Source organism: Globicephala melas, chromosome 6 (assembly GCF_963455315.2).
Source record: "Globicephala melas chromosome 6, mGloMel1.2, whole genome shotgun sequence".
Lineage (NCBI taxonomy): Eukaryota > Metazoa > Chordata > Mammalia > Artiodactyla > Delphinidae > Globicephala > Globicephala melas.
The window spans coordinates 27,044,839-27,066,723 of NC_083319.1; the positions used below are offsets into that span (position 1 = coordinate 27,044,839).

Here is a 21,885-nt window from a genome sequence, read left to right on the forward strand (position 1 = left end):
CCTGCATTCACTGTGCATTCCAGGAGCCAGCCCGTCACTACGGCAACTGGTCACTGATCTGGCCGGCCTTTTCTCTCTTTTTAATAGACTGTCTGGAAGTAAGGGTGCAAGTTCTCTCCTCTCTGAGCCCAGTGGCTCCATCACGCTGGAAACAACTTTCAGTAGGTACTTTTCTTACGTATCCTGTCCGTCACCTTTGGCACATGCCTTGTGATTGGTTCCACTGCAACCAGTTTCTTCCTCTTCCATTCATATTCTTTCCATCCTGACATCAGAGTGATCACTTCAAGCTCAGGCTTCACAGTGTTATTCTCCTGCTTAAAAAAAACTGGATGGCTTTTGATCAATGACAGGACGGATCTCTACACTTGGTGGGCCCTACTCCATCATCCTGCATCTGGGCATGAGGAGGACGTGAAGTCAAAGCCAATCCACGACGGACAAGCCTACAAGAAACAGCCTTTTCTGTTGTCAACCGCCAAGGCGTCAAGCATTACTTCAGCCAAACTTAGCCTAAACTGCGTGAAACTGTGACTATGGTCATCCGTTTTGAGACATCAAATGACAACAGGGAAACTACTGAGGACCGATCGTGTCTTCAGGAAGAAATGTTTTTAAACAATACACTCTTAAGTCCGAGCTTGTCCTAGGCCTTCACAGAACTAGGAATTAGAGTAATGGAGCATGAAAAACTGACTCCTTCATCACGATCCAAAATACTTTAGTTTGAGGATTCCCCTATATCTGAGAGAAAGAAATGATTTGAAAATCTGAAAAACAACCCATGATCTCAGTGTATGATGTGGTTTCCAGGACAAGGAAAGATCTACATTTTAACGTTTCCACTGTGCACCAAACACTGTGGGAGCTTTAGATAGATAGATAGATAGATAGACAGACAGACAGACAGACAGATAGATGATAGATAACAGGGTCTCAGCCTGAGCCTAAATGTGGATTCAGACATGTCCGGATGTGTCTGACGAGTATGAGGCCGGCCAGCTACATGCCTTTTGCACCAGGGTCTGAGCGAGAGAAACTCAGGAAAGGAGGAGCTGCCCGATGGGTACCATCATTCTGAGACTGGTGTGACGGCTTCTGGAGTCATTTCCAAGCACAGGGTTCATCATATCTGAGTCCCATGGCACAAAGAGACTGAAGGAAACACCTAATGAATTGCCTTCATAAAAGTCTGTGAAACATCACGTCTCACGCAGCCCTGCACGGGGACCTCCGGAATGGAATGTGACACAGAGCAGGGACAGGGGCCTTCTTCTCTACCTTGTCCTAAAATATCTCACAGGCTCCAGGACCTATTCAGTGGTAGGAGTTCTTGGCTTATTGCTAGTGGCACTGAGCAAATGCCCTGCTGGAGACAGGGCAGCAAATATGACACCAGGGAGGAGATGCACGTGGAAATTGCCAGAAATCCTTGAAAAGTAATTACACAGAGATGAGGTCATGTGCACAGAAGAGGCCCAAAGCTATAGAACCATAATTACTATTGCTGATATAACCCCATTAATATCAATCAACAATTATGTTTCCAGCACCTACTCTATGCAGATTACTTTGTTACATGCTGAGCAATAATCCTTGATCTTAAGGGGCTAGTCTCTAGCCCTCCGTGGCCTGACAATGCTGGAAGAAACTCCATCTCATCACACATTATCTCATTTAATCATCACAGTGACTCCATGAGGGAGATTTTATCATCTTTATCAACAAGGGCCTGGTTTCCCTGGTGGAGCAGTGGTTAAGAATCTGCCTGCCAATGCAGGGGACATGGGTTTGAGTCCTGATTCAGGAAGATTCCACATGCCATGGAGCAACTAAGCCCGTGTGCCACAACTACTGAACCTGAGCTCTAGAGCCCGCGAGCCACAACTACTGAGCCCGAGTGCCACAACTACTGAAGCCCATGCATCTAGAGCCCATGCTCTGCAACAAGAGAAGCCACTGCAATGAGAATCCTGCGCACCGCAACAAAGAGCAGCCCCCGCTCGCTGCAACTAGAGAAAGCCTGCGTGCAGCAACAAAGACCTAACATAGCCAAAAAAATAAATAAATAAAAATTTTTAAAATTTTTAAAATTTTTAAAAATTTAAAAGGAGGGCCCAGAGAGGTTAAGTAACTTGCTGAAGGTAACACAGCTTTTAAGTGGTAGAGATAAGGCAAGTCAGATATGATGACACAAAGAACTGATCATCAAGGCAAGGCAGAGTTCCTGCTTATTACTAACAAAGCAAAAAGATGAAGAAACAAACAAAAGAATTGTCACAGACCTTTTTTCTGTGATTCTTTGGTGGAACATGTCACCAGCTCTAACACCCCAGGGAGAAAACAGCAGCTGTCAGAGGCTGCCCACCTTGCTTTGCCTCTCGCTTGCTCTCTAGTAGCTTCCACGATTTCTCCCCTTACCAACCTGAGCCTCAGGAGTAATCAAATCAGTAACTGATATTCAGGAAGTAGGTACAGGCTTAGCTGAAGTGGATTTTGTATGTTAATTAAGTGTTTTATGGAACCTCTGAGAGCTCAGATGACACTCGGTAAATATTTCTCACTGAATCCACAGAATCTGTGAGCGGGTTCTGTATAATAAAGCAATTTCAATGTCCTGACAGATGGGCCATAGAAATTGACTGGGTGGCTATGATTCCAACAGATTATATACGATGAGAAATCTGGGCAATAAGTGCTTTCTGTGATTGTTGCCTATGTCCTGGTCATTTTCTAGAAGGGAAGAACTCAACTGTTTTCAATTTGTATTACAGAGAGAGGAGGGGTTCTGAGATGCTTGCAGTTCTTTTGTCCTGGCATTAAATAAAAAAGAAGAAGAAAAAAAAAGTACCTCCCAGTTCTGCTTCCTGGTTCTTGTATGAACAATGCAACCCGCTAAAAGTCATTTGTAAAGCATTTATCAAAAAGATAGAAGTGATAAATTCCCCCTTCTCTTCTTGAGTTCAGAGCTCTCTTTTTCCCTACAATTTCTCTGTAGAGAGCCTGATCGAGGTTCTGCGGTACCTTCAGCTCTTTCAGGTCAGGACTCCAAATTCTTGGAATGAGTTCATGTACATAAACCCTTACCACGTGAATGTGCACACACACACAACCCAGGAGTTGGCGAAGCTTGTGTTGTTAAACACGTTGATCCAGACTAATAAATACCCACTAAGCAAAATATTTTAAAAACATTCACATAAAGATCTTTCTAGTCTGAACAGAAAAAATTCTAGGCTTCTAATCTGTGCCTTTTGCCTACCTTGGACAACCACATTAAAGAATAAAATTTCAAAATTGCCTAAGCCAGTCACAAAAAGATAAATACTGTATGATTCCACTTATATGAGATACTTAGAAGGGTCAGAATCATAGGGACAGAAAGTAGAATGGTGGTTGTCAGGGGCTGGCGGAAAGGGGAATGGAAACTAGTGAGCTATTGTTTAATGGGGGAAAGTTTCAGTTTTACAAGACGAAGTTTTATGGAGCTAGATGGTGGTGATGTTTGCACAACACTACGAATATACTTATTACAACTGAATTGTACACTTCAAAATAGTTCAGGTGATAAATTTTATGTTATGTGTATTTTACCATGATAAAAATTTTTTAAAAACCATAGGACAAAATTAAAAACAAAACAAAACAAATTTTAATTTCCTTTGTTGCTACTTTACCTTCATCAAGAGTCATCGTCTTCTGCCTACACTGGCTGGTCTATGCTCAAATGATGAAAGGAATCTGGTGCAGCCCCACAATTAGATAAAGGCAAAATTGCCTATGGAAATGACCGAGCCCTTAATTAGCTAATTGTAGGTGCAATTGGCCACTTGCACCATCAGATGAAGGGCAAGTGGTTAATTGAGCCCACAAGTGACCTACTCAATCAGAACTAACAAATGGCTCATCAGATGAGGTCCTGGCCAAAATGTATCTGCAAACAATAGCATGTGTGAAAACTGCACAAATCAGAAGCGGCAGTCGGGCTGCTATCTAAAAATGAAACCCACAAAACACGAGCTAATTATGGAAATGATCAAAATAAGGAAAATTCAATAATGAGCCATGATCATAGGGGAAGGGAGGGAGATGAGTGATGAAGCAATTTTGGGAACCAAAGGCCCTAGATATTGGAAAGAGCATCTGCCTGGAGCCATCCCTAGTTGTTCTTATTTAAAACTTTCAGGAACACTTGTCATTTCCTTCCATTGTACATTCTTATTCATGGAAGCTATCGAGAGACCTCAGCACAAAATGTTATACTAATAGGGGGCTTGGGAAATGTGAATGAATGAATGAATGGGGGACACCATATTTGCACATAGAGGGCTAAGACACAAATACAGCCACTTCAGTAAATTGATGGTACTGAGAAGTTCCTGTTGGGTTTCCCCAATACTGAATATTTTGTTTGACTGTGTCGCTACCACATGCAAGTTAACGAGTAGGAGGAAATACTAACGATTACAAGGCTGTTGACAGAAACAATAATAATAGTTTGTACTCATCAGGTTAGGCCAGGTCTATGGTGAGGTAGAAATCCCAAAATCTCAGTGGCCCTAAACAACAAAAGTTTATTTCTTACACAAAATTCATTCTAGGCCGTTTCTCCTTCTCACTGATAAAGATTCTTTCATCCTGTGATTCTGCCATCTCAACAAAGGCCTCCACCTTTACCACCCAAGAGGACAAGAAGACCAAGAACTATGCAGTGAAATAGGGCTTTTCATTGCGTCAGCCCGGATGTGTCACATGTCGCTTCTGCTCACATTTCTTTGGCCAGAATTAGTCATGTGGTCCCAGGGAGCACAGGCTCCCATTCACTCAGGAAAGAGGAGAGATGAAATAGGGTTGGGTGAATCTGTGGCATTTTTTCTATCACAGAGGCCAAAAACAAAGAAGAATAAAAAATAATCTATCCATTTGGAAACTTAGAATACCTCTTGATATAATGCTATTTTAAAGAAGTACACAAAATTAAATGTACAAATGAGTCAGAAACTTTCAAGATAAAACATATAAGCTGAAGTGGTATTCATAAGGAAATGCAAAGCCATGAAACTCCTTATAAGAGGAAAGGTAGACTGAAAATAAATGACCCATACTTTCACTCAAGAGTCTTAAAGACAAGAAATAACAAGTGTTGGCGAGGATGTGGAAAAAGGGAACCCTTGTGCACCATTGGTGGGAATGTAAATTGGCGCAGCCACTATGGAAAGCAGTATGGAGGTTCCTCAAGAAATTAAAAATAGAACTACTATATGATCCAGTGATTTCACATCTGGGTATTTACGTGAAGAAAACAAAAACACTAATTTGAAAATATATATGCATCCCTGTATTCATTGCAGCATTATTTACAACAGCCAAGATATGGAAACAACCTAAGTGCCCACTGATGAATGAATGAATGAATGAAGAAGTGATGTGTTATATATATACACACACACACACATACCTACACACAGTAGAATGCTATTCAGTCATAAAAAATGAAATCTTGCCATTTCCGACTACATGGATGGACCATGAGGGCATATTAAGTGAAATAAGTCAGACAGAGAAAGACAAATATCATATGATCTCATTTATATGTGAAATCTAAAACAAAAAGACAAACAAAACCAAGCTCATAGATACAGAGAACAGATTGGGGGTTGCCAGAGGTAGGGGGTGGGGGTAGGCAAAGTGGGTGAAGGGGGTCAAAAAGTACAAACTTCCAGTTACAAAATAAACGAGTCATGAGGACGTAATGTACAGCGTGGTGACTATGGTTAATAATACCGTATTGCATAGTTGAAAGCTGCTAAGGGAAGAGATCTTTAAAGTCCTCATCAAAAGAAAAAAACACTTATGACTATCTATGAGGACCAATGTTACCTATGAAGTAGACTACTGTGGTGATCATTTCACAATATAAACAAATATTGAATCATTATGTGGTACACCTGAAACTATTCAATAATATGTCAATTATATCTCAGTTAAAAGAAATCTTAAAGAAACAGCACAGTAACACAAAAGAAATGTGATTAGGAATTATCGAAGATTTTTTAAATGATGAAATAAAAAATATTTTAAAAGTACATCATATTAGTAAAAATTTTAAATGTGTTCTTTGTAAAGATTGATAAAGGAGAAAGATTTTGGGCCAGTAGGATTATAGGGAATAAAGAATGGATTACTATGAACAATGTTATAAACAATATAGGAGACATAAATATAGATGCTGAGGAGCTAGCAAACATCTTAAGAGAACATACATAACAATTTCAACCAAAAAATTGGAAAATATATGCGCTTCCCTGGTGGCACAGTGGTTGAGAGTCCTCCTGCCGGTGCAGGGGAGGCGGGTTCGTGCCCCGGTCCGGGAAGATCCCACATGCCGCAGAGCGGCTGGGCCTGTGAGCCATGGCCGCTGAGCCTGCGCGTCCGGAGCCTGTGCTCCGCAACGGGAGAGGCCACAACAGTGAGAGGCCCGCGTACCGCAAAAAAAAAAAAAAAAAAAATGGAAAATATAGAAAACTGATGAAAATCTAGGAAAACAGTCATTATTAGACCTAGGAAAATTATTTATCCTTACTCAAAATTTTTTGTTTTCTTTATTTGCCTTCCTTAAAAATGAAATAATCACTCTGGAGTTTGGGCTGTGCTCTGGGGTATCAGTACCAGGATTCAAATCCTGACTCCACCCTACTAGCTGTGCCAAATTATTCCACCTCTCTGAGATTCAGCTTCTTAATCTACAGCTCCTCACTAGATTATCGTGAGGATCGGGTAGGTAGTAAGCTATCAATGAACACTGATATTATTCTTTAAATGGGACTTTAAGCATGGGATTTTTAAGTGGGTTGAAAAAAAATTTTAATAGATTATATTTACAGAGAAATTACATCAATTATTCCAGAGTATAGAAAATATCCTATAACATCGTGTTAATTTAAGGATGTAATCTAGGCGCATGAACACAGATCACAGATACACAAATCAGTGGGTCACAAATTTAGATGCTTTCAAGAGCCATGCAGCAATCTAAATGAGAAAAGTAGGCTTGGTTTAAGAAGGACCGGGCATGCATATTTTTTGGTCTATTTTGGTATTCTCAGTTTTAATAGAAATATGAGACTAAGAAGCAGTTCTCTCCTATAAGAGAAACAAATGGGCACTCATAGTTAAATCACCCTCTGGCACGCTGAGGTGACAGGGAGCAAAAGGGACCATGAGAACCAGTGGCCATGGGCCCCCATTAAATGGGGCATTTGCCTTTGAGCTACAGCCAAAGGCTAACGTGCAGAATTAAACTCCCAGCGTAACCTCATCATCTCATTTTTTTAAAGAAAAATTCTCTTTTATAAAAAAATGTAGATCTATATATTTACAAAAAAATTATATTGTTGGATCCCTACTTTATACTTTTCACAAAGCTAAATTTCAGATGGTTTAAAGAGATAAACTAAACTTAAAATAATATTTTTATGATCATGGTGTAAGACAGCTTTTCTTAGCAAAGCACAAATAAGGAAAAAATTAACATGTTAGACTACATAAAATTTTAAATATTTATATCACAAAATAGTCGTAAAAGGCAAGTAACAGTCTTGGAAAAGTATATGCAGAGTATAAAACCAAAGATTAAGATCTAGAACAGTGCTGCCTAGTAGAATTTTCTGTGGTGAGGGAAATGTTAACAATTTGGTATGTATTCTTCTGGATATTTCTCTCTATATTTATATGGGTATTCAGGTGGGTACCTATAAGTATGTAGTAATATTATGCTAATAATAATATTGTAAGCAATATTGCTTACTATGTTGTGTACTGTTCTAATGGCTTTTCGTATATTAATTGATTTAATCCTCATAACAACCCTATGAGATAAACACTACTGTTATCCCCATTTTACAGATGAGGAAACTGAGGCACAGATGGGCTTAGTAAATTTTCAAAGGACAGAGAGCTAGCAAGTGTCGGAGACACGACTCAATCTTAGGCCGTCTGGCTTCAACGCCTATACTCTTCAAATTTATACTAAATTTCCTCACATATAATTTTAATTTTCTTGATTGTTTTTAAGGTTGTTGTTTTTGTTAAGCATAAGGTGGATTTTATTGCACATGTAGCAATATCTGTAGCAATAACAAATGATATTTTTCATTAACAGTCTACCCGGCATATGTCCTCACTAGGACATATATCTCTACTTCATTCTTTTTACTGATATGATATTTCATAGTGTGGATGAGATGTACCATAACTAATTTAACTGCTCTGACATTGTATTAGGGTTTCCAAAGAGCATCACCCAGAGAACACCATTCATAGAAAATACAAAGTGAAAGGCACCTACTGGACATGTGCAGTGCCTTGCCCAAGTGGTCCCGCATTTAAGGATTTCCACTTTTTCCAATAATACAAATGGTGTTGGAATAGACTTTCTTCTCCAGGTCTGTGCCAGTATCCCCACAAGCCAGATACCCAAAATTGGAATTGTAAAGAAAACAGTATGGATGGTTTAAATGGTGACAGACACTGCCAGAGTGATTTCAGAAAGACCCTATCATTATTCTCCCACCAAAAGTATACGAGAGAACTCATTTTCTTCCACCCACACTAAAACATACACTGCCAATATTTATGTTTCTTGTCAATCTGAAGAATGAAAACTGGTACCTGACTTTTGGTTGCTTCAGCATCTTTTCATATGTTTACTGACCTTTAGAATTTCTTCTATTGGTTTATATTATTAATTTATAGGCACATAGTCTACCTCTGCAGTGTCCAATATGGTAGAGACTAGCCACGTGGCTATCTGAATGTAAATTAATTAAAATTAAAGTTAAATATTTAATTCCTCAGTTGCACTAGCCACATTTCAAATGTGTATGTTCTCTGATAGAAAGGAAACAGCAGAGACTGAAGATAAAAGAGAATAAAGCGATAATTAGAAACTAAAGGGAAGATGGAGAAAGTAATATGATTACAGAAAAATAGCCATAAACATAGACAGCAAGTACTGAAAGGAAACTTGGAGATGATCTGATCCCGTAGTTTTCAAATTCTATTTTGTGAAGTCCAGGAATTCTGTACAGATGCACAGATCTATACATTTTAAGATATGTTTCAATGTAATTTAAGGTTGTAAATAAAAACGTAGACTCAAATTTCAGCACATCATAGGCCATTGGAATTTTAACTTGTTTTACCATTTTAACTTGTTTTGGGGCAGACCTGAAAAGTTTTCTGGTGTGTGTGTGTGTGTGTGTGTGTGTGCGCGCGCGCATGTGTGTGTGTGTGTTAGAGATTGAGATAGAGAGAGAGAGAGAGGACAAACTTATGGAAAGTATGTCATTGGGTAGGAAGGTTATAGCTCTATGTGGAAGTTTTTTTAAACAATTCAAGACAATATGTCAACACTCATAACTGTGACCAAAAGCAAGCATGCTACCTTAGCTCATGCACACAATACCCATGCAAGGCAGGTCTCTGCTACATCTGCTTGACACATGCTCCCATCTGCAATGAATAGTCAATAGTGCAATACGAAGGAAATGTCAATACATACGGTCAAAATAATATGTTATATAGATAGCTTTAAAGCTCATTTTAAATCTTAGAGGCTTCTGGTTTGACTTCTTATTGATAAACTTTCTGCAGATATTGAGTTATTATTTCATTTTTGTATTTATAAACGTTCTCTTTTTTTCAGGAGATGTAAAAAATACTCTTGAAGCAAGAAAGAGTTATCTGGTGAGAAAGAGAATATTAAAAGGGGAAGTCAGATATGTCATATTAGCATGCATTGGTGTATCCACTAATGTTAACCCATTGAGAATCATGTAGGGAATGAAGGCAAGTGCTGACAACTCTCACACAAACGCACTTAAAATTCACACAAGATCAAGAAACTACACGATGGAAGGAAAAACTGGAGGAAGCTATGCTTATGATCATAACATTGTCCCCATCTGCAGCAGGTTTTAGGCAACCAACTACTTCAAAATAGTGTTATGGTCCCTGACAGGTTAGTCCTATCTAAACATAAGACAATGAGCAATAAAGTTAAGTCTTTCTACTTGCTTTTTTCAATGTTAATTGAACAGTTTGAATGCTATCAAATTTGATGCAAATTGCTTGTTAGTGAACATGCACTTTCTCCCATGGCAGAGAATCAGATTCTATGAAGGGAAAGTTTTAAAACCCAGTACTTTTAAACAATCCTACTCAAATGTAAGAGAATGAAACTATTATAAATATATATACAACTGTTTCCATTTTCTGATGATATGTCTAGAGAGGAGTGAAATTTTTTTTTTTTTTTTGGTGGTACGTGGGCCTCTCACTGTTGTGGCCTCTCCCGTTGCGGAGCACAGGCTCCGGACGCACAGGCTCAGCGGCCATGGCTCACGGGCCCAGCCGCTCTGCAGCATGTGGGATCTTCCCAGACTGGGGCACAAACCCGCGTCCCCTGCATCGGCAGGCGGACTCTCAACCACTGCGCCACCAGGGAAGCCCAGGAGGGAAATTTTTTTTAATTGATTTTTATTGGAGTATAGTTGATTTACAATGTTGTATTAGTTTCTGCTGAACAGCAAAGTGAATCAGTTATACATATATCCACTCATTTTTTACATTCTATTCCCATATACATCATTACAGAGTACCGAGTAGAGTTCCCTGTGCTATACAGTAGGTCCTTATTAGTTATCTATTTTATATATAGTAGCATGTATATGTCAATCCCAATCTCCCAATTTATCCCTTCCCCTCCCTTTCCCCCCTTGGTAATCATAAGTTTATTTTCTACATCTGTGACTCTATTTCTGTTTTGTAAATAGGTTCATTCGTACCATTTTTTTTAGATTTCACATATAAGTGATACCATATGCTATTTGTCTTTCTCTGTCTGACTTACTTCGCTCAGTATGACAATCTCTAGGTCCGTCATGTTGCTGCGGATGGCATTATTTTTTCTTTTTTATGGCTGAGTAATATCCCATTGTACATATGTACCACATCTTTATGGATAAAGGAGTGAAATTTTTAACACCCCAAATACATGATGGATTAGTGCAGGTTGTCAGTTTTATGAACTATATCATGAATTTTACTAATAATACTGTGGATTTCAGCATATTTCTTATTTTTCTATGTTGGGTTCATGCAGATGAAAACAAAAAAAATGTACCTTACATTGGCCAATGTGTAGTTCACATCTATACAGAAGATGTGAAAGTAATATCTGAGAAGAACTCAGACGTAATGATTCTTTTAAAGTTCAGCACAATGTGTTCAAGCAATCTAAAGACTCTTTAGGGCTTCCCTGGTGGCGCAGTGGTTGAGAATCTGCCTGCCAATGCAGGGGACATGGGTTTGAGCCCTGGTATGGGAAGATCCCACATGCCGCGGAGCAACTAAGCCCGTGAGCCACAACTACTGAGCCTGCGTGTCTGGAGCCTGTGCTCCGACAAGAGAGCCCGCAATAGTGAGAGGCCCGCGCACCGCGATCAAGAGTGGCCCCCGCTCGCCGCAACTAGAGAAAGCCCTCGCACAGAAACGAAGACCCAACACAGCCAAAATTAAAATAAAATAAAATAAAATAATTAAAAAAAAATAAAATAAAGACTCTTTAACAGAACTGTAGAGTCAAACATTAGGTGTTAACTTCTTACAAACATGCAAGCATCTTTCTAAATATTGTTGGATCAAACCATATAAATAATGAATTACATTAAGATACAGCCTTAAAACTGCAATTTTTCAGAGTTATTGGTAATTATATTGGCAGTATATTACAGAATAGCCTTTTCTTTACAGGAGACTTACGTGATGAACTGAAGGCAAGGAGCTAGTACAAATATTTCAAAGATTCTAAGGGAGGAAAAAAATTGTGCTTGTCAGTGAAGGAATTCCATTTATTAAGTAGCTAACAAAAATACAACAGGTTTTCAGAAATCCAGTATTTTCATGCTTATAATTGCAAATGAGGTGTCAGAAAGGGAAATGAAACTTCAAATTTCTACTGAACGGAAAAGTAGATTTTTATAGCCTTGAAAAATGACAGAGGTGTGCTAAGACATGTGAGATTTTTTAAAAATGAAATCACTGAGAAATCTTATATTGTTATCAGATATATTTGAAAAATATTTCCTGCCAGAGACATTTCAACCAGCTAGATAGGAGTGAGTTTACCTACCCTCCCCAAATGAAACACTTACCAAGTAACCTAAGCGAGCAGCTATGAGATAATGTTAGTGATTCAGCCTTGAAATAAAAATATCCTATCGCTTCTCTTTCAGTCTTCTCTGATGGTTAATGGAAGAATAAGCTGAACCATTGAAAACCTGTTATCTTTTGTAAAAATCTTCTCTAAGTGAATCAGCATTTTTGTCCCATAAAACCAAAACAAATCACTGGAATAATTGGATTCTGGCACTAGTTATTATCCATAACTCCTGATTTCAAAATTATGTTTAATGACACATAATTCTGAAATATTTCAGTTGCCTTTACAATAAATAATAAGCATGCATTAAATAAATATGTGTATATATAAATATATATAAGTGAATACATACTGAAACTAAGAAAATTATACTAAATATTGCTTTTTCTCTTATTATACATTTGGGTTCTTCATGTCATTTTGTTGAAAAGAAATACTGCTAGAAATGAAGCAGAGCTGATTGATTCAACTCCATTTTACAGAAAAGAGATTACAACCAAGGAAGCAATGAGCACCATACTTCAGAGCGTGGTCTCTAGGTTCTGACAGATTTGGGCTTAAATCCTGACTCCATCACTTATCTTCTGTGTGCCACTGGCTATATTTCTTAGTTGCTCACCAAGTTTTAGTTTCATCGTTTGTTTGATGAAGGTAATAATAGTATTGACCCCAAGGGTTCTTATTATGGTTACATTCAATGCAGCGAATTCTCTTAAAAAAGAAAACAAAATGAAACGTGCCCTGCATGGGAAAGTGATCCAGTACCACCCATAAGTCAATAGTTAAGCCTGGACAAGTTAGTTGTCCTAGTTATAGAGTTCTCTCCATCAGACTAGTCTGCAGTGAACCCAGTGGGAAAGTTCCTTCGGATGAAGACGCATATGGCTTCTTCCTCTGCAAGGAGGGGAAAGAGACAGGAGTCCAGAAATTCTGATCTGGAAGGTGGACAATGGCCAGAAAGATTTCTTAAGTGGTGGTTAGTTTTTCTGTTGAAAATGTGGGTTTTGAGTGGCATCGGAAAAGGTGGAAAAAATCTTTGTAGCAGGGAGTATGAGATTAATAAAATTTATTGAGCTGCAGTTTTGACTAAGTTTGGAGACTTTGGAAGAATATGAAGCTTTGAATTCCAGTAGAATTGCTGCAAACTCAAGATTTGCTACATAGCAAATGTGTGGTTTTGGCAAGTCTTTAATATCGCCATACCTTTCTGCTGAGGTTACTGTGGCAATTACATTAGATAACATTAGGTGAAATTCCAGGCCTGTTGCTGAGGCCCGCAGCACAGAAAACAGACATGTGGCCCAGATCCTCCTAGACTGTGGGCTCCTTGAGACGGGGAAGAGTGTCAGACTCAACGTTTGTTGAGTGTTGAACAAACCCTGAACTCTCGTTTCTTATACTCCTTGATCTGAATATTTGACGTTTGTTCTGCTAGTGGTAGCCCAATTTATTAAGACTTCTTCTTTCATCTTTCGGGCTATGTTACTACCCTCAGCCTCTGGTCCCTGGAAATAAAATGGGAATGATAACCACTTTGTACAGGTATTACGTGATTTAGCAGTAATTCATGTAAAGGCTTCAGCACAGTCCCAGCACAAAGACACAAATTCAAGTTCCGGTATTTATTATCTTCTAAGCGTCCTCCCCTGTGAAATGGGATAATAATGCAGTTTTCCTGAAGTCTAAATGAAATTTTTAGATGTGAAAAGACTTTTCAAATTAAAAAGTGCTAAATGAATGTTGATTAACATCTTCAATAGAGAAGAGCTAATTTAGGTATCTTCGATTAAAGACAAAACAAACATGAAGTGCTAGAGCTTGAAGTTTTCCCACTAAGTTCTCAAACTGAAGGATATTCTTCCTATTAATGTGTTGGTTAAATGTGGTCTCTCCACCTGCATTCTTGAAATCATTCCCTCTACCCTTTCCAGGAAATTTGCTCTATCAGTCAATGAATTGCCGCCTCTATAAGATCAAACTGCAGCTAGTAGCTTGCACAGTTAACAAATCAGTGCTTGAAAAAAATTGGCTAGAGGACTCCACTTTCCAAGGATGCTATAGAGGAAATGCCTGTGTTGGGTGGAAGACAGGACTAAAGCGATAGGAATGTTGAATTGGAAAGGGTTTATATTCCAGTTCTTACCACAGCAAGTGGATATTTATCTGCTTCTGCTCAAGCATTTCTAGCCATTTGAGTTTCAGGGCACCTTCATTTTTAGAAAGCTCTTTAGATTGCATTAAATGCTACCTCTCCTTGGGCCACATCCTCTCCTGTGGAGCCATCAAAACCAGCCTCTTGCATCTTCAGTGTGAGGCTGTCAAATATTTAGAGAAAGAGGTCAAGCTTTTCATCTTTGGAGCATGTTATTCGTCAGCACACAAGGGAGCTTGAGGGAAGGGTGGTCAGTGGGTTTGAGGAGCATCTCAGACAGGGTTGGGCAAACCCTCTTTAACCACAGTCTATATCTTGATTGGCCACATCAGATCCAAAGAAGCCACAGGATGTCACTAAACCACCCAAATCTGCCCCTTCTCTTGAAATTCTCTTGATCTTAGTCATACTTTTGGACTCCTCTCATTTTCTATAGCATATTAAGTAGCACTTTGGTAAAAGACATGCTTTATGTGGGAAAAAACCTCTTACATATTGCATAGCTACAGGGATTATGATTCCATCTCATTTTTTCCCCTCTCAGGCTCAAGTGTCTTTTTGTCAACCTTTTGGTATTCATCTCCAATCCCTTCTCCTTCCTCATTTTCTCACTGTATAATTTCTTCCTTCCTTTCTAATAAGCCATTTGAGAGGTTCCCAAACCATTTTACCTTTTCCTCAAACAGGGTGACAAAATGGCATGGAATATACACATAGTCAGGATGGCCTCAGGCAGGAAGAAAATTATAAGGGGACAGTAGAGCCTCTCAACTTCCGTGCCTCTCGATGATGGGAAGGCTATGGTTAGATTCTGCAGTGAACCACAATTCTGTTGTCTAACTCCAGGTACTTCTAACTAGCTGCTACTTATAAGTAGACTATGGTTTCCTGTTACATTTAAGCCAGTGCATCTATTCTTATTTCTTCATCTCACTGTTAGTTGCTTAGTCACTCATTCAATGAATAAAATATCAGTCATTTCCATAAGTCTCTGCGGACCTGGTTTCAGATATTCAGCAAGACACTGGCCTAGTCTGTTAGGATTTCTCATTAGTATTTGTAAACTGGTAGCAATAACACGCATCATGTGAATGAGCTGTTATTAAATATTTTATATATGTCATGAAGATCCTTATGACACTTCCATGATGTATGCAGAAGAGAGATATTATTAATAATTATCATTCTGAAGATGTAGGAACCAAAGTTCTGGAAGATTGTTTGCCTGGATAGATTGTAATGTGGTGGGGTTAAGACCCCAATGCGGGTCTTCAGACCCACAGTCTCACTTTATTTACCTCACACTGTATTACTTGTGCTACTCCTTCCCAAAAAGAACAACAACAACAAAAAAACACACCATGGAAAATATTATTACGTACAAAAAGTTTCTCCCAAATTCTTCACCCTTGGCTTAAAAAAAGTAACACCATGAAATCTCCCTAGAATACTTTAGTCTGAAGTTCTGTCTCTTCTTCTAAAACCAATGTATTGTACACCCTCTTTGACTTTAACTCAAGTTCATTCATCCACTGTGCTTTTGAGCATCTTTCTTGTACCAAAGTGCCAAGCATTGGGAATTCAAAGTTGAGTAAGAGATGGTCCTTGCTTTTGAAGAGTTCACTGTGCAGTACAGGGCACAGGGAACTCTTTTAAATGGTACAAAAATAATGATGCTTATAACAATAACGGCTAACATTTATTGAGTACTTACTATGTGCCAGACACTTATAAGCACTTTACACATATGGTTAAAAAATGCACAGTGTAATATGATTTATATTTTCTTATGAATACGTATTACTTGCCCAGCTGGTATGCAAACTCTTTGAGAACAAGAGCCTTCCTTCTCAGTGTTTTGCTTACATTATATATGTCCTCAGTTAAACCAAAATGAACCAGTTTATGGTAGCAACCTGGGAATTATAAACTAAACTGGAATACAATAAAAACTTTCCTACCTGTTTTAATGACAGCTGTTGCCAAGGGACACAGATATTATTAGAAATCATTTTGACTAGGTTGAAAGGGGACCACAAAAGGACAAGGTTTAATAGCACATGAACTGGATGATAGCTGTAAATACATTAAAAAGTTTGAAAATTGTTAGGATATGAAACACAATGTTTCACAGATCAAAAGTATACCTGGAGAATTAACCTTACAAGGGAAGGAGTAACAGATGAAAACAAGGGGCTGGGGTATACAAGTCCTAGCTAGCTTATAAAGCAGTAAAGAATACAAATCTCAGTGGTTTAAGACAACAGTTCTCAACCAGCAGTAATTTTCTCCATAGGGGACATCTAATGATGTCTGGCCACAGTTTGGGTGTCACAACTTGGGGAGGGGTGAAACTGATAGCTGGTAAGTAGAGATCAGAGATACCGCTCAATACCCTTTAGTGCACCTGAGAGCTCTCCTCTCCACCCCCAAGAAAGAATTACTCAGCCACAATGTCACTAGCACTGAGTCAGAGAAACTCCAGATTAAAATAACAAAGGATCATTGCTCACTCCTACAACATGTCCACCATGGAGGAACTTAGAACTCTGCTCTGGGATCATCGTCATCCTCAGTCCAGGATTCAGGCTAACAGAATAACGTGGCTGAGAGAAGAGAGAGCTTTGGTGTTTCTCACAGTGGCAATTAGATCATCCAGCTCTGAAAGGCCATGCATCACTACCGCTCAAACTCATTGGCCAGAACCAATCACACGGTCCCACCCAAGCCAAAGGAGCCAGGAAGTGCAATTCTGAATCTAATCACACAGTCCCACCCAAGCCAAAGGAGCCAGGAAGTGCAATTCTGAATCTAATCACACAGTCCCACCCAAGCCAAAGGAGCCAGGAAGTGCAATTCTACCGTTTGCCCCAAACAGGGGAGAACTCATATGTATGATGAATAGCACAAAGGTATAGTATGAGGGATGGAGGGCAGGAAATAAGAATAGTATTGGGCAGAATTATCACTGTTCTAATCAGTTTGAAGTTCTGAAGTCAATGCAGTTTCCACTTTCAGAAAATCTTTACAGAGGAGGAAGTAGTATGTTCACAACAAGTGTAATTCAGAGATTCTTCAGCTGGAAATGGTTAGAAACAATGCCTACCTCTTAATGTTATGTGAAAGCATAACCTCTCAATATGTGAAAGCAATTGACAAGGTGCTTAATTTCTAAGAAATACTCTTTAAATAATTTCCTCCCCTCTTTCCTTTGCAGAGTGGATAGAAGGGCAAGAATGTAGCTGAAGAATAAATCTATCAAAAATGGGCTACTTCTTTTGCATTAGGGAAGAGAAGAAAACACTGTATTATGTACGATAGCTGAGGCCTTCGCTCCTTCTTGCCAGGATTGCATCAATTACCTTATGGATTCCATAACTCCACTCTCAGGCCTTTCCTCTTCTCCCTCCCTCCTTGACTTCAAAACTCTAAGTCAGTCCTTATTGTTTCCTTAATGAAAACCCTTCAGCAGCTTCTTATGACCCTCACTAGAAAACTCTAATTCCTTAGCACGGCATCCTTCCCTTTATGACTTTGTCTGCCCAACTCTCCATCCTCATCTTTCTCCCTGTTGCCCAACGATTTATATTTTCTCAAACACAATGCTGTTATCCATGTTTCATGCCTTCTTGCAAACTGACTTCTTCTATACGTTGGCTTGGCAAACCGTACTTTGCCCACAAAAAGATCTCAACCCTCACTGTCGTCAGGAACATATTCTCTGAGTCTTCCCACCCCCATACTCATTTCTATGATAGCATTTATTAAGTTACATTATTTGACTGTCTGATTGCCTGTCTCCCCCATTCTATGTAAACTGCTTTTACCAGGGGCTGCATTTCATGTCTATAGCCACAGGATCTAGCCCAGGACCTGACATAGAATGGGAGCTCCACAAGTGGTTTTTGAATGAATCATTAAGATATAAATTTCATTTTGCTATGTCTTCATAATGATCATTTTAGCACATGCATATTATCCAGCCAAGATGATATCAAACTTTTCAAAACCTTAAAACAAGGTAATATTTTCCTTTAATAAATTAGGAAAAAATATTTGTATAAAGAAGAAAAATGTCAATCCTCAGATATTTCCTGCAGCATTATATAAAAGCAAGATTATCACCTTCTTTTCTCAGCAGTAGCTCTTCGGAAGGGACTGAACAAGGTATCAATGACCGAATAAAGTTAGATAAGTAAGTAAGAAAGGGGTTTCACCTTTTCTGTTCCTAGGAGTTTCCAACTCTTGCACCACAAATTCTACTTTTATTATCTGTCCTAGAATGGTCAGACTTGGACTTGAATCTCAAGTTTGCCTGGATCATTACCTCTGAAGACTCTTTTAGGAAACAAGGGATTCTAAGCAGAGCAGACAGGAAGACATCACAATTCTTAAAAAGCCAAGAACAGAGGCACGTGAAGGATAATCTGAAGGATGAGAGCAGCAAAGATGGTGAAAGGCAGCGAGTGACGGTAGCAGGGAGGTGGGTACAGATGGCCTTGAAATGTATGGGGATTAGGACACACTGAAGAAATGGAAAAGAAGGCCAGGAGACTGAAGCTCGTAGGATAAGGGGGAGGGTGGTGGACCAGGCTGGAGATACTGCTGGGGCCAGACAGGGCCAATCTTGTGCGTATGTTACGTGTACAAAACAACAAAGGGGAATGCTTGCTTCACGCTGCTTTGCAGTTAATTTTCTGGTCCTTCCAGAGGACCTTCTCCCCTGATACCAGAGGGTACATGGATGGAAAATGTGAAGCATTGGCTTATCACGTATCTTGCAAAGTCAACTGTACTGGCCCTAATTTGCAGATGAGGAAACTGAGGCACAGAGAGGAGAAGTCAACAAGGTAGTTTACACTGTAATCAACAGACAGGATTTCAACTTTTGTCTATTGGACCCCATCCTGTGGTGAGACTTTTAGAAGCCAACTTTGTCTCCTCCATGATTTACCTGTGACCAGTCAGGGCTACGTATACTCGTTCTGTGGGCAATAGTTTCCATTTTTATTGTTTTTTAAAATTGACCTCAACGTGATTTCCTTTAGGCCCAGCCTCTTTGTGGAATCTCTAATCTGGGATCAAAGCAGGTTTACATGGTTGTCTTAAAATGATCTCCTTCTGTCACCCCACCAGTCACAGGTACATTCAGCACTCAAAGGTAGTCAGCTTTCCTTTGGCTCCTCTGAGATGTGAATCACTTGTCCACACCAGTTACATTTTGCTTAGTAAATTCATTGCTCTATCCTCAACAGGTTATTCTCATCCTACCTCACTTCTCTGGAATTTATAGGAAACTCAGAATTTGTCAGAGTTGAAATTGACTCACTGCAACTTCTCACTCGAAGAGATTTCGTTCAAATAAATCCTCGATGCGTTCAAGATCTTAACGAATCAGCACATTCACGAATATCGCTCTAATATAATTTCTCCAAGAAAAAGAAATAATGAAATACTGAAACAGTTAAGTTGTGCCTTGATGATTTACTTAATGAGCAGTATTTGCCCGGGGTAGAGTATTGCCTGAAGTGGAATCAGAAATATCTTTTTCTCGATGCTGTACAGAGCGTATGGGGGACTCGTTTATGTCATGGAACCCGAGCACTGCCAAATGTGACATTCCATTCCTTAATGAATCCAAGGGTTCAGCTTTCTGGCAAGGGACTATCACTTTCTTAGGCTTCTTATTTTCTATTCCCTTTCAGCACCAGCTCTTGCAATTGATGTTCTTCTCTTCTTTAGTTTTTTCACAAAGAAATACAATTTATCACATTATGAGAATTGCTAAATTCTCGTCAAGGAGTGTGAAACCACAAAACCGATTAAGACACAAAAGCTGGACGGTTGGCTAGGTTCGGAGACAGAGTGGCGTGGTCGAAACGTGAGCTTTGAAAACCCATGTGATTTAACGTGCTCTTGCAGCAAAATGATAAATCGCACCATATCCTGGCCCTGCGAGGTCCCTTGTGAATAGCTGAATTCATGGATACCAAATTCACAAATGCTAATGGTCTCCTCTGTTCCCATAAGTTTTCACCTAACTTGTGTTTTGCTTTTTATGTAATAATATCCAAAGTCCTAAGTCCTTTGTGTATACTCAGTCGGCTCTGGGTCTCTCTTTGAGCTTCTGCCTTTGACTGTGAACTTGCCACACGACTTTAGTCAATTCATCATTGACACTGACCTTACTTAGCACCCCAAAAGTCCCCATAGCCATTTCTGATTATTCTGTTCATCTGTTTCTACCAAACAGATTTTATCTGACAGAGGATATAAAGAAAAACCTAGATTGTCTAAGGATCTAGGTTATATTACTCTGGGTGAAACAAATGCTCACTAAAATAAACATTTTGAATTTCTTCAAGTGAGTCAAAAATTCAATGAACTATTATATATTCATGGAAGTTATGAAGAAATAGTGATATAGGGAAATGATTGTGATGTAGTATTCAGTGACAAAACAAGATACAAAATGACAAGTATAGTGAAATTTCAATGGTGTAAAAAAAGTATCCTAAAAATACTAAATTTCAATATACCAACAAATAGTAATCATATCTGGGTATGTGAATAATTTAAATTTTCCATTTATAGTACCTCAGATCTTCAATTTTTTTACAGTCCCTAAAAAAGACTATTCAACAGCTCAGTAGTACCTATGAAGTACCTTAGTCTTAGAAGAATTGTAGACCAGCTCTTTAAAACACTGCTCAAATTCCTCCACAGTTTCAGAGGCTAAAAATCAGGGCCAGCAACTTGAGGAATTTAATAAAGAACAAGAAACAAATCCCAACTTCAATTCCCCTGCAAATATGACAGGATTTTAAAATGTGCCTGGAAAACTGCATCTGGGGTTTTGCCAATCCCATAACGTTTGGGACGTTTGCTGAACCCAAAACACAGCCGGGCCCACCCATCCATAATTAAAGCCCTCCCCCCAGATGAATTCATTGCTTTGTGGCACCATCTGTCTCATTCCCTTATTTACATAATAGGGAACCCTGCTCCGACTGCAGCAAATGAGAAGCGACAAAAGAATGGCGAGTGAAGATGAAATGTATACATGTATACATCAGATTATGTATAATATGGTCAAATCCTTCCAATTTAAAATTTTTTTAAAAATTCCAAAACCCATCACAATTTTCACTTGGGCCTCTTTCCAGCTCCCGGAACCTCCTTCCTCCTTCTGCTGTATCTGCAGCTCTCACTAATATGGCTTGTTTCACTCAAGGAGTTCATTTGTCACGTTTTATTTTATTAAATACTTTATTTTCCTCTTGTGGACCCATTAAAATGCCAGTTCGAGAAAATGACATAAATCAGTTGTGTTTGGTAGTCACTAAGGATGCAGAGGAGAAATAAGTAGTTTCATATTAACTTGAAATTTAAAAAGAAAACAAAAATTGTCCCCCATGTACAGCTTCCTTGAATCCTCATTCTCCTCTTGCCTGTCTCCTGGGAAGTTCCTGTCCTAATAACGGGAGCATGAGGATTGGATCTGTTCAAA

At 39.0% G+C, this 21,885-nt stretch overlaps 1 long non-coding RNA gene across 1 annotated transcript in view; it reads right to left on the reverse strand.

Moving 5' to 3' along the window:
• The window catches only part of LOC132597396 (uncharacterized), a 461,050-nt gene that overhangs the window by 82,854 nt on the left and 356,311 nt on the right, over positions 1–21,885 (reverse strand). The window lies entirely within an intron of this gene.